Here is an 11874-nt window from a genome sequence, read left to right as displayed (position 1 = left end):
GCGTGCATGCGCGTAGCATAAACGGAAGCTGCAAAATGGTGGAAAGAAGTTCGTGGGTTCATGGGTAAATACCATGCAAACGGTAAATTTGCCCCAAGTTTGACTATCAGATTCGTTGTCAGCGACCTCAATTACCTATACAAAAACAAATTAGAGTGGTCGGTGTTCTGTAGTAGCGTATCTGGATATTTTTTTTTTTCTTGCTTAAAAAAAAATAGCATTAATACAGTAAGTTACGTAAACTGACTTTTTCGTTTAAAAATGGAATTATTTCCCTTTCGTTATTAACTTTTTTTTTAAATTTTTTTTTTAATAAATATTTTGTGTTTTATATACATAAAGTACAATTGTTAAATGTTACTGTTTTGATTATATTCGTTTGGGGGGGCACAATTAAAAAATTAAGAAGGATTAAAATGAAGCGAAATTTAAGTTTCCGTTCCATTTTTACAACAACCGTAAAACAGTGCATACTCAGCAAGGTTTATCGTAATTTATAAGCATATTGAAACACTAAATCAACATTTTATTTTTTTTTTGCATAATTAATGATGGAAGTATTTTTCTGTTTATTTTCTTAACATCTGTTAAAAAAATAAATAATTTGTACATTCTCTTGAAAAAAAGAATCAAACTTTTCTCTACTTTCACATGTGTTCCATTTTAACAAACTGAGCCACAGCAACGCGTGGCCGGGTACAGCTAGTCGTCATATATATTTTATAAATTACTAACTATATATATATATATATATATATATATATATATATATATACACTGATTAAAACGCTTGCCGCATGTCTGAATACCCGTTATATATAAATTCTAAATATTTAGACCCGAAATTGGCTGAGCAATTTGCTAGACACGACACTTTCGAACTTTGACCTCTTGGCAGCTCAAATTTTCGACCCAAACTGATTAAAAACTTGACCTATCTTTGAATACCATTTCTATAAAATTTCAAATGTTTAGACCAGAAATTGGCTGAGTAATTTGGTAGAGACCACAAAGGTCATCTTTTTTTAAACTTTGACCCCAATTTTAACCCCTAAACATTTATGCTTTGGGGCTCAAATAAAAGTAAAAAGTTCGGTCCACGTCCAAGTAATCTACATTTCATTTAAAATTTCATGTGTTTAGACCCAAAATTGGCGGAGGTGTTTGATAGAGTTTTCTAGCCGAAAACTGATTAAAAAGATATATATAGTTTAAAATATAATTATCCATTTACACGTAATTCGTCGTCTATGATTCATGAGAGTGGCTGAATCTGGGGAGAAATCGTGACCCCAAGGTAAGAAGCGTAAACCTCTACCACTATGCTATCTCGCGTGACTGCTGATTATATCGCGATTTGCGTAAATGTTATTTATTTGTTTTTGTTTTGCGATACTTTTGGAATTAATTCAATTATTTATAAGTGCATTTTTACATAAATGCGAGTTGGGAATAATTTTCCCTTTGACCAATTTGTACCACCATTATATATATATATATATATATATATATATATATATATATATATATATATATATATACCCCCAAAACCTCTGGCTTTGATGGAAGGGGGACTAAAACTTGCTGCTATGGTTTCAATGGCTAACAGCAAGGAGAGACTTGATTCCAAATATTTCTAATATGTTAGATCTTCCCTTATTTGGAAATAAGATACGATTATGAATATGTATATTATCAAATAATCCTTATACATTGTGAAATTTACTTTATGTATGAAAACCAAAGAGTGGGGATATGACATATGAGAAATATTAGGAATAAAGTCTCCCCTTGCTGTTATTTCAGAACCATAGAAGCAAGTTTTAGTTTCAAATGCTCAGAACAAGGAAATGTATGTTTGCGTATGTGTTGAAGTAACATGTTTAGTCGACTTACGAGTGCCAACCTCTGTATGCCAAGTATCAAGTCTGTGGACTATAACTTGGCAGAATAGTTTTAGAGAAAATATATAGCAGATTATATTAAAAGAAAACTTATTATTAAGCATGAAAATTGAAAATTTTAAAAACTTTAACAACTGTGAGGTTGTTGGTGTACCTATTTACTATGCCTCCCCACGGGACAGAGTTAGACACCAGGGTCGTTTTTTAACGTGGAGAAAAGGTACAAAAATAAAAATTGTCTCAGTCGTGAAGGATTTCTCCTCCACCGAAAGAGAACAAGAAATAGAAGTGCAGCATCTGAAGAACAGATGGTATTTATTTGCTCCCCCACCGAGCAAATTAGGCACAAGGCCGATTTTAATGTGAGGAGTGAAGGGAGGGGGAAGGGAAAAAGGGGACCAGCTCCCGAGAGGTGGGAAATGGGAGCTGGTTAACGGTCAGGCATGTGGGGTTGCCCCCACATCTGGTCTTTGCTAGTCATAGCTAGTCATAGCTTGCAGCATCTGAAGAACAGATGGTATTTATTTGCTCCCCCACCGAGCAAATTAGGCACAAGGCCAATTTTTAATGTGAGGAGTGAAGGGAGGGGGAAGGGAAAAAGGGGACCAGCTCCCGAGAGGTGGGAAATGGGAGCTGGTTAAAGGTCAGGCATGTGGGGTTGCCCCCACATCTGGTCTTTGCTAGTCATAGCTAGTCATAGCATGCAGTATCTGCCGGAACAGATACTACACTTTGATCTTGACCAAAAGGCCAAGAAGAAGGTGTAAAGTCTGTGGAGGATCTAAAATAATCCGAAAATGAATTCCGGTAAAATGTTCAGTCGAGTTGATTGATCTCGTTAATAATTTTAGTATATATATATATATATATATATATATATATATATATATATATATATATATATATATATATATATATATATATATATATATTCCACAGTCAAACAAAATCACAGCTCATAAGAGCCATGGAAGTCAACAAAACGGAAGTCCAAGACTCGAGCTCCAACCTCATTTGGGCTCATCAGTTAGGCATAAACCCGAGCTTTTTGCATGCAGGCGAGTACTCTGTCATATAAGCAAACGCGCCATACGCAAGAAAGTCTATTTACTAAACTTTAAAAAAAAATATGAGTTGCATTCCATCAGGTAGAATCGAAATCGAAACTTTAAGCGGTCTAGCGTTATTCGTTACTGTCTAAGCTAAGTCCACACGCATATGGAAACTTAAAAAATAACATTGTTAAAGGTATGAATGTATATTTGTGTATGTGTTGAAATAATATGTTTAGTCTTCTTACGAGTGCTATCCTCTGTATATCAAGTATCAAGTCTGTGGATTATAACTTGGCAGAATAGTTTCAGAGAGACCGTTCTACACAGAGAGACAGACAGACAGACAAGGTCACATATATATATATATATATATATATATATATATATATATATATATATATATATACAGACTGAAAAAAGAAAGTCCCCACTAATTTTTTAAAAAACTGCAAATTTAAGCTAAATTTAATGCAACTGTTTAAACGGACAATACTTCATTTGGCCTTTTAGTCTTCTATAATTTAACCTGTTCATATTTGAATTTTAATTGAAATATTCTAATGTTCACGTCAATTTAAAAAATAACTTCAAATTGAGGAGGCAAAAAGAAAGTCCGCACAATGGAAAATTGTTATTTAAATGTAACTTTAGGACATTAATGAAGCGCAAGTACACCAGGAACACAATGATCTAGTTAATATTTAGTAGCATAGCCCTTCTGCAATTAGACAACCTGCAATAGTTTTGGAACTCCTTGAATTAGATTGCAGCAATACTCCGAGGAAATGGCATCTCACTTTTCTTTAATTTTTGTCCAAAGTTCTTTCAAATTTGAAATTTTATCATTGCGCAATTGTTGCTTGATGTAATGCCATACATTTTCGATAGGACTGAGGTCTGGAGATCGTGCAGGCCAATCCAAACACGGAATATCATGCTCATCCAGGAACCTCTTGAGATTGACAGCTGTGTGAATGGGGGCATTATCCTGTATGAAAATGGGATTATCATCCAAATTCCGACAAATTTGACAGTAAAAAGAGAGCACTTTTTTACAAGATAGCACTATTGTTGGATTTGGGGAGTCGTTTAAAATCTTTTTCTTAGGCTGCGGATCTTGATAGCATTTTCTTCCCTATTAAAAGTTATTCAAGTACGACCAGATTAAGAGGCATCACGAACACTGCCAGTGTTTTGGTGCTTTTGCACAGTCTTTCGTGCCGTTTTCTCATCACATTTCAATCTGCGGCCGATTTCTCGATTGGATAAACTCGAACCGTGGAGATTAATGAGCTCTTGATGATCACTAAGAGAAATCGTGGCATATGGACTAAATGTAACGTTGTATAACCTGGAACAACAACAATTCCGATTAGAGATGCCTTATTGCCTGTAGGTGGATATTTTAAACTGATTTAAGGGCGATAATTTAAGCTGTTTTGAAGGGAATTAGTTGCGGCAAACTTTCTTTTTGCTTCCTCAATTTGAAGTTATTTCTTTAAATTGACGTAAACACTAGAATATTTCAATTAAAATCAAATATGAGCAGGTAAAATTATAGAAGAATAAAAGGCGAATCAAATCAGGTATAGGTTGTTTAAACACTTACATTAAATTAAGCTTAATGTGCAGTTTTTGGAAAAATTACAAGTGCGGACTTTCTTTTTGTCGATACTGTATATATGTGTGTGTGTGTGTGTGTGTGCGCGCGTGTGTGTGTGTGTGTGTGTGTGTGTGTGCAAGTGATTGTAGTTTTGTTGCAATTAATGTTGTTTAAATAAAATTCTATTGATTTTCTTCACATTTTAACATTATTATCGTAATGTAATTTCAAAAAACGCGAATCAGGATAATAAAGGTATAATGTTATCGAGATCTTTTTTATATGAAAAAATGCATGCGGTTACATAAGAAGCTGAATAAGGTTAAGAACAAACTAATATAAGGGGAGATAATCTTTTACAATTCACGAATAAAAACAGAATTAATCGACGCAGCTGCACAGAAGGCCATGATGTATGAAACATAAGTAACCATTATAATTCAATATTTTTTTAGATAATGATTACATATTTGTTCTAAAGACAAAGCAAAGAGACAGGAAATGTATCGCTTTCATTTATTTTGCAAAACCTTACGATGTGTTAGTTTGTCTTTTTTATTATTTGAAATCATCTACTTTTCTCAAAGTTGAAAACAAAGGAATCCAAGCTTTTTTAAGGGGCAATAAAAATGGGATAGTTTTTCGACAATTACAAATTTCCAACTTACAAAGATAGGAAAAACACAATATATCATTTTGCATTTATCAGTGCTCGAAGAAAAAATGAAAAGAACACATTATTTAAATCTAGAATGATATAGTGAGTAATATGGAGAAAATGTTTAACAAAAAAGTAATATAGAGAAAAAGGTTTTTTTTTAATCTTATTAAAACCTATATTCGTTCTGGGTGTAAAAATGTTAAACACGTACGCTATGAAGTGTCTCGAAAGAAGACCGCTTTAACGATTCTAACTAAATCGATTTACTTATATATATATATATATATATATATATATATATATATATATATATATATATATATATATATATATATATATATAAACTTAACTTTACTCTCTCTCTCTCTCTCTCTCTCTCTCTATATATATATATATATATATATATACAGATATATATATATATATATACAGATATATATATATATATATGAAACATGTCAATATGTCAATATTCAAAATTTCAAGACGTTGTCCATCTTACCATCTATTTCTTTAAGTAGGTGGAACTGCACAATTCTTGACACTATCTGTTTCATAGCGCAGAATTATTCATGTAATTATTATGTAAATCTTTGGATTTTTTCCGCCCTTCAAAAGAAATAAAGCTTACCACCTTTAAAAGAAAGTAAAGCAACATGGGCATCATGACAAAATCCGAAATAGGAAGAGAAGTTGCAATTACTATGAAATGATTATTATTAGGGCTAGGACAACAGCACCTTCTTCTCATTGCGTTGACTCTCGAGTATATAACCTACACACTTAGACAAAGCTAATCAACCAAGAACCACACCACTTTATATATAAAACACGTAAGATATCAACGGATATATACTCGAGGGTCAAAATATTTTTTTTTAATAATATATATATATAGAGAGAGAGAGAGAGAGAGAGAGAGAGATAGATAGATGTGTGTGTGTGTGTGTGTGCGTGTGTGCGTGTGTGCGTGTGCGTGTGTGTGTGTGTGTGTGTGTGTGTGTGTGTGTGTGTGTGTGTGTGTGTGTGTGTGTGTGTGTGTGTGTGTAAATTCTCAACGTAAACCAATAAAGTTTAAGTTATGGGTGTGCGCTTATTTTGTTTTTTGTAAATTGAAAGTAACCGCGTCGAGAATTTTTAAATACATCTCCGACCGTGCTCTGTGCTAAATGTGCCTCATCCTTGAATGGAAGGGATATATTTTGAATGGGGGAGAAAGCGCTTCTTGTCCTAAAAAGTTCGAACAACCATCTTTGTGCAAAGGAAAAACGTACACCCACAATTATAAGCTTTTTGATGTACGTTGAGAATATACATACATATATATATATATATGTAGAGAGAGGGAGAGAAAGAGAGAGAGAGACAGACAGACAGACAGACAGACAGATGCAGGAGGCATTTTTATTTTCATATATTTTTTTATTTTCATGTATTTTTTTGTTTGTATTACGTATTTTTCTTGTTGCAGCAAATATATATATATTTGCTGCAACAAGAATGCCTCCTGCCTCTGTCTGTCTGTCTGTCTGTCTGTCTCTGTCTCTGTCTCTCTCTCTCTCTCTCTCTCTCTCTCTCTCTCTCTCTCTCTCTCTCTCTCTACATATATATATATATATATATATATATATATATATATATATATATATATATATATATATATATATATATATATATATATATATAATCCATTAGATGAAGCAGAACTCCAAATGCATAGTTTCGGTGGAATACAAAGCACATAGCTATGAGAATCTGTGTCTCAAGTAAAATATTGTATAATGAAAAGTTCACCAAAAAAGTTGGTTATTCGCTTTCGAATATTTTTACATCATTGTCATAAAATATAAATGCGATCTTTGCTATTTATATCAAATAATTTTGCATTATTCGCCAATGAATCTCACGCTAGACGTCGCATCCCCACTATGCTACCTAGCATCTTCTCTACTCTTCTGATGGGAAGCATTAGTCTTCGAAATACCTTAGTCTAAAGAGTCCCCTCTATCCCCCTACTAAATGCTTGTATACCCTTATTAAATAAATGAACCATTCTATATTTATCGATATATAAGTTTTGTGATTTTATTTTCCACTCTTATTGTTTCCTATATATAGATATATAGTAATTTATAAAATATATATGGCGATTAAGCTACACTGAATATTCTGCGTTTCATCCAACTATAGGATTCGTCAGGCTTATGCGCATAAGCCTGACGAATCCTATAGTTGGATGAAACGCAGAATATTCAGTGTAGCTTAATCGTCATATATATTTTATAAATTACTAACTAGCTCTACCTACGTATTGAGCACTTTTGAAGTAAATACTTTAAGTTTACGCATAAATCTATACTTTCGTATATTAAATTTATGTGAATAAATAAAGTAGTTATATATATATATATATATATATATATATAGAGAGAGAGAGAGAGAGAGAGAGAGAGAGAATACTGAGGCAGGATAGCTTTGCACCATTTTTATGTCCTCTTACTAAGATTAAAAACCAGATGCGAGATGTCTTCAATAAGTTTCCAGACTTTTTCGTATGGGCACTTTTATTAATTGTATACATATGAGACTCTAGTCTCCTTTAACGTAATCTCCTCCGGCTGCAATGCACTTGTCGTATCGTTCCACAATTTCTGAATTGTTCCCTGGAAGTCCTCTTGTGTGAGCATGTCAATGACTCTCGTCACAGTCACTTTTATCGCCTCAAGTATCACATAACAACAGCCTCTAAAGTTTTCTCTGGGCTTAGGAAATTACCAAAAATCACAGGGAGCAACGTCTGAACTATAGGGAAACTAAGGATCTGTTTAAATGCTCATCACAACGTCTTGCTTTATAATCTTATCTGAACACGCTTGGGACACGCTTTACACAAATCTTCCACAACTTCAGTTTCTCGCAAATAATTCTGTGTACAGTTCCCACACTGACATCAAATTGTGCACTTATTATCTCTATAGGCATAAGACGATCCTTATCCATGAAATTCTTTATTTGGCCAATCAATTCTGGTGTTCTGACTTTTTTACTCCTCACACACCTCTCATTATCTCTCACAGATTTACTGCCTTCCTTGATTCATACAAGATGGTTCAAAAGCAGTCTGAAGCATTCCATACGTTTCTGTAGCATTTTTTCCAAATTTAAAGCAGAATTTTATTGCATATCGTTGTTCTAAAATATCCTCACGTCTAGATTGCATTTTTGAAATTCACTAGCTGTGACGATCAGGCTTTAGTAGGGTGTATTCTAATTCCTGTTGTAGCTGTTTATTTGAACCCAAAATTATAAAAAAATTGTCATTCATCTCATAAGATATATAGCAATCACATACTGAATTTTCACGAGTCTGCGGCAATTTTAAATTCTTTTACAAAAAATTTGGAAACTTATGTAAGGCACCTCGTATAATGCTAGTAAACCTCATGGCTCGAATTCTTATTCCAATTTCGGTCAAAATTCATTACATGATTTTGATAACCGAAAATGGCTTAAATGTAAGATTCAAACGAAAATGGTCTTAAGAAAAATCCAAATTCAACGAATTTTACTTAATTTATGTCTAATGACTATGGATCGCTTTTAATATAAACGCAAAATATTTAAATTTAAAGGGCGGTTGCACTTTTAAAACCATTTAAAATAACACTAAAAAAACTGAAAATAGGGAATATTTATGTATTGATTTTAAATATATATTGTAAACATTTCACAAAATGAATGTTACCTGAATGTTCAGTGCTTTGCCTTAAACTAATTTAAACTAAATACAGCCTAAAATATTCACTTATGCCTTGTGTATATGTTCCTAATATATTTATAAAGATAAATTAATTAGTTTATGGCAGAATCCTATATATATATATATATATATATATATATATATATATATATATATATATATATATATATATACATGTTGTGTGTTGGTTCTGTAAAATGCTGCATAGCCCGATCGTTCGTGATTGTCAGGGTTTATTGAGTACAAATATTTCGATAACAAATAGGAACAGAAAGAATGCTATCAAAGCGGAGTATGTATTTAAAAACTATGTATTTAAAAAGTATGTATTTAAAGTTTATGTATTTAAAGAGTATTATTGTAAGTGTATGTATTTAAAGAGTATGCATTTAAAAAGTATGTATTTAAAGTGTATGTATTTAAAGAGTATGTATTTAAAAGGTATGTATTTAAAAAGTGTGTATTTAAAGAGTATTTATTTAAACAGTATGTATTTAAAAAGTATGTATTTAAAGAGTATGTATTTAAAGAGAACGTAATAAAAATGTATGTATTTAAAAAGTATGTATTTAAAAAGTGTGTATTTAAACAGTATGTATTTAAACAGTATGTATTTAAAGAGTATGTATTTAAAGAGCATGCATTTAAAAAGTATGTATTTAAAAAGTATGTATTTAAAAAAGTATGTATTTAAAAAGTATGTATTTTAAAAGTATGTATTTACAGAATATCTATTTAAAGAGTATTTATTTAAAAGGTATGTATTTAAAAAGTATGCATTTAAAAGGTATGTATTTTAAAAGTATGTATTTAAAAAGTATGTATTTAAACAGTATGTATTTAAAAAGTATGTATTTAAAGTGTATGTTTTAAAGGGTATGTATTTAAAAAGTATGCACTTTAAAAGTATGTACTTAAAGAGTATGTATTTAAAAAGTATGTATTTAAAAAGTATGTATTAAAAAGTGTGTATTTAAAGAGTATGTATTTAAAGAGTATGTATTTAAAAAAGTATGTATTTAAAGAGTATGCATTTAAAGAGTATTATTTAAAAAGTATGTATATAAAAAGTATGTATTTACAGAGTATGCATTTAACGAGTATTTATTTAAAAAGTATGTATTTAAAAAGTATGTATTTAAAAAGTATGTATTTAAAAAGTGTATGTATTTAAAGAGTATGTATTTTAAAAGTATGTATTTGAAAAGTAAGTATTTAAAGTGTATGTATTTAAAAAGTATGTATTTAAAGAGTATTTATTTAAAGAGTATGCATTTAAAAAGCATGTATTTATAAAGTATGTACTTAAAAACTATGTATTTAAAAAGTATGTATTTAAAAAGTATGTAGTTAAAGAGTATGTATTTAAAAAGTAAGTATTTAAAGTGTATGTATTTAAACAGTATGTATTTAAAAAGTATGTATTTAAAGAGTATGTATTTAAAGAGTATGTATTTAAAAAGTATGTAAAGAGTATTTAAAGTGTATGTATTTAAAGATTATGTATTTAAAGAGTATGTATTTTAAGAGTATGTATTTAAAGAGTATGTATTTAAAAAGTATGTATTTAAAGAGTATGTATTTAAAAAGTATGTATTTAAAGAGTGTGTATTTAAAACCTATGTAAAGAGTACTTAAAGTGTATGTATTTGAAGAGTATGTATTTTAAACGTATGTATTTAAAGAGTATTATTTAAAAAGTATGTAGTTAAAGAGTATCTATTTACAGACTATGTATTTAAAGAGTATTATTTAAAGAGTATATATTTTAAAAGTATGTATTTAAAAAGTATGTGTTTAAAGAGTATGTATTTAAAAAGTATGTAAAGAGTATTTAAAGAGTATTTAAAGAGTATGTATTTAAAGATAAAATATTTATTTTAAAATGTGTATCAAGAATCTTCACTTGGTAAAAAAAGAAATTTTAGTTTTCATAACTAACACAAACAGGGATTTGGGTAAACAATAAAAGTGATTTATTGGTGATGTCAGTGAACCAAAGAAAGAAATGATTTGGTAGATATATATGTGAACAGTGGGGGGAGATTAGTTCGGTATTCAACGGGGTTCATTTCACACCAAAACCAGTTCAAACACCTGTAAATCAAAAGCGACCGTTAGTTTAGAGCTGTAATTGCCGCATAACCTATGCAGATATAAATCATTCCACTTGCAAAATTTCAGCTAGATCAGACAACTGGGAATGGATCGGAGGCATTATTTATTGAACGCCCCTTGAAGGTTATGTGATGATAACCAGTCTGTGTGCATGACGTTTAGCACAATTGCAATTAATGAGAATTTAGATGTAGAAAAAGTATATTTGGATTTGATACAAAGTATCTCAAAGCCAAAGCTAACATACATTGTATCATATGGTCTCAAAATGAAAACCATCTTTTTTCTGTTATTGCATTTATAATTTTTTAGCTATTGAAGTTGTTACTTTGGTGATTCCACAAAGAGGCGCAGGTGCTAGTGTGATTACAAGAGTAAGGATTGGATAGAGTAAGTTCAGGGAACTTTTACCAATTGCAAATCAGCAGAGCTTTATCAATGTTGACCAACGCAAAAGTTTAAAAGGCATATGTATGATGTGTGATGATGCATAGAAGTGAAATCTGTACAGTGAGAGATGAGGACATGCGTTGCATAGAGGGGAATGATGTGAAAATCAATGTGTAATGTGAGGCTTAGTTCTCATCATCTCAAAAGAACATTAAACCTGAAGAATATAGGAAGAAGTGTGCATAACAGGAAACTTTGGTGATATGGTCACATTGAAAGAATGAATAATAGTTCTTGGATTAGTAGATGCACAAACGCAGTTAAGGTATCTTATCAAGTTAATAAGAGAGACCGAAGAAAAAACTTTAGAGAAAGAGGGATAA

The 11874-nt window shown here is 31.0% G+C and overlaps 1 pseudogene; it reads right to left on the bottom strand.

Annotated features, from left to right (window-relative positions):
• Positions 1–2502: 2502 nt before the first annotated feature.
• Positions 2503–2666, bottom strand: LOC145244160 (U2 spliceosomal RNA; annotated as a pseudogene).
• Between the last annotated feature and the right edge of the window lie 9208 nt (positions 2667–11874).

The sequence above is a fragment of the Euprymna scolopes genome, chromosome 22, assembly GCF_053919585.1.
Source record: "Euprymna scolopes isolate OS-2025 chromosome 22, ASM5391958v1, whole genome shotgun sequence".
NCBI lineage: Eukaryota > Metazoa > Mollusca > Cephalopoda > Sepiida > Sepiolidae > Euprymna > Euprymna scolopes.
This window is presented reverse-complemented; position numbering and strand designations above follow the sequence as displayed.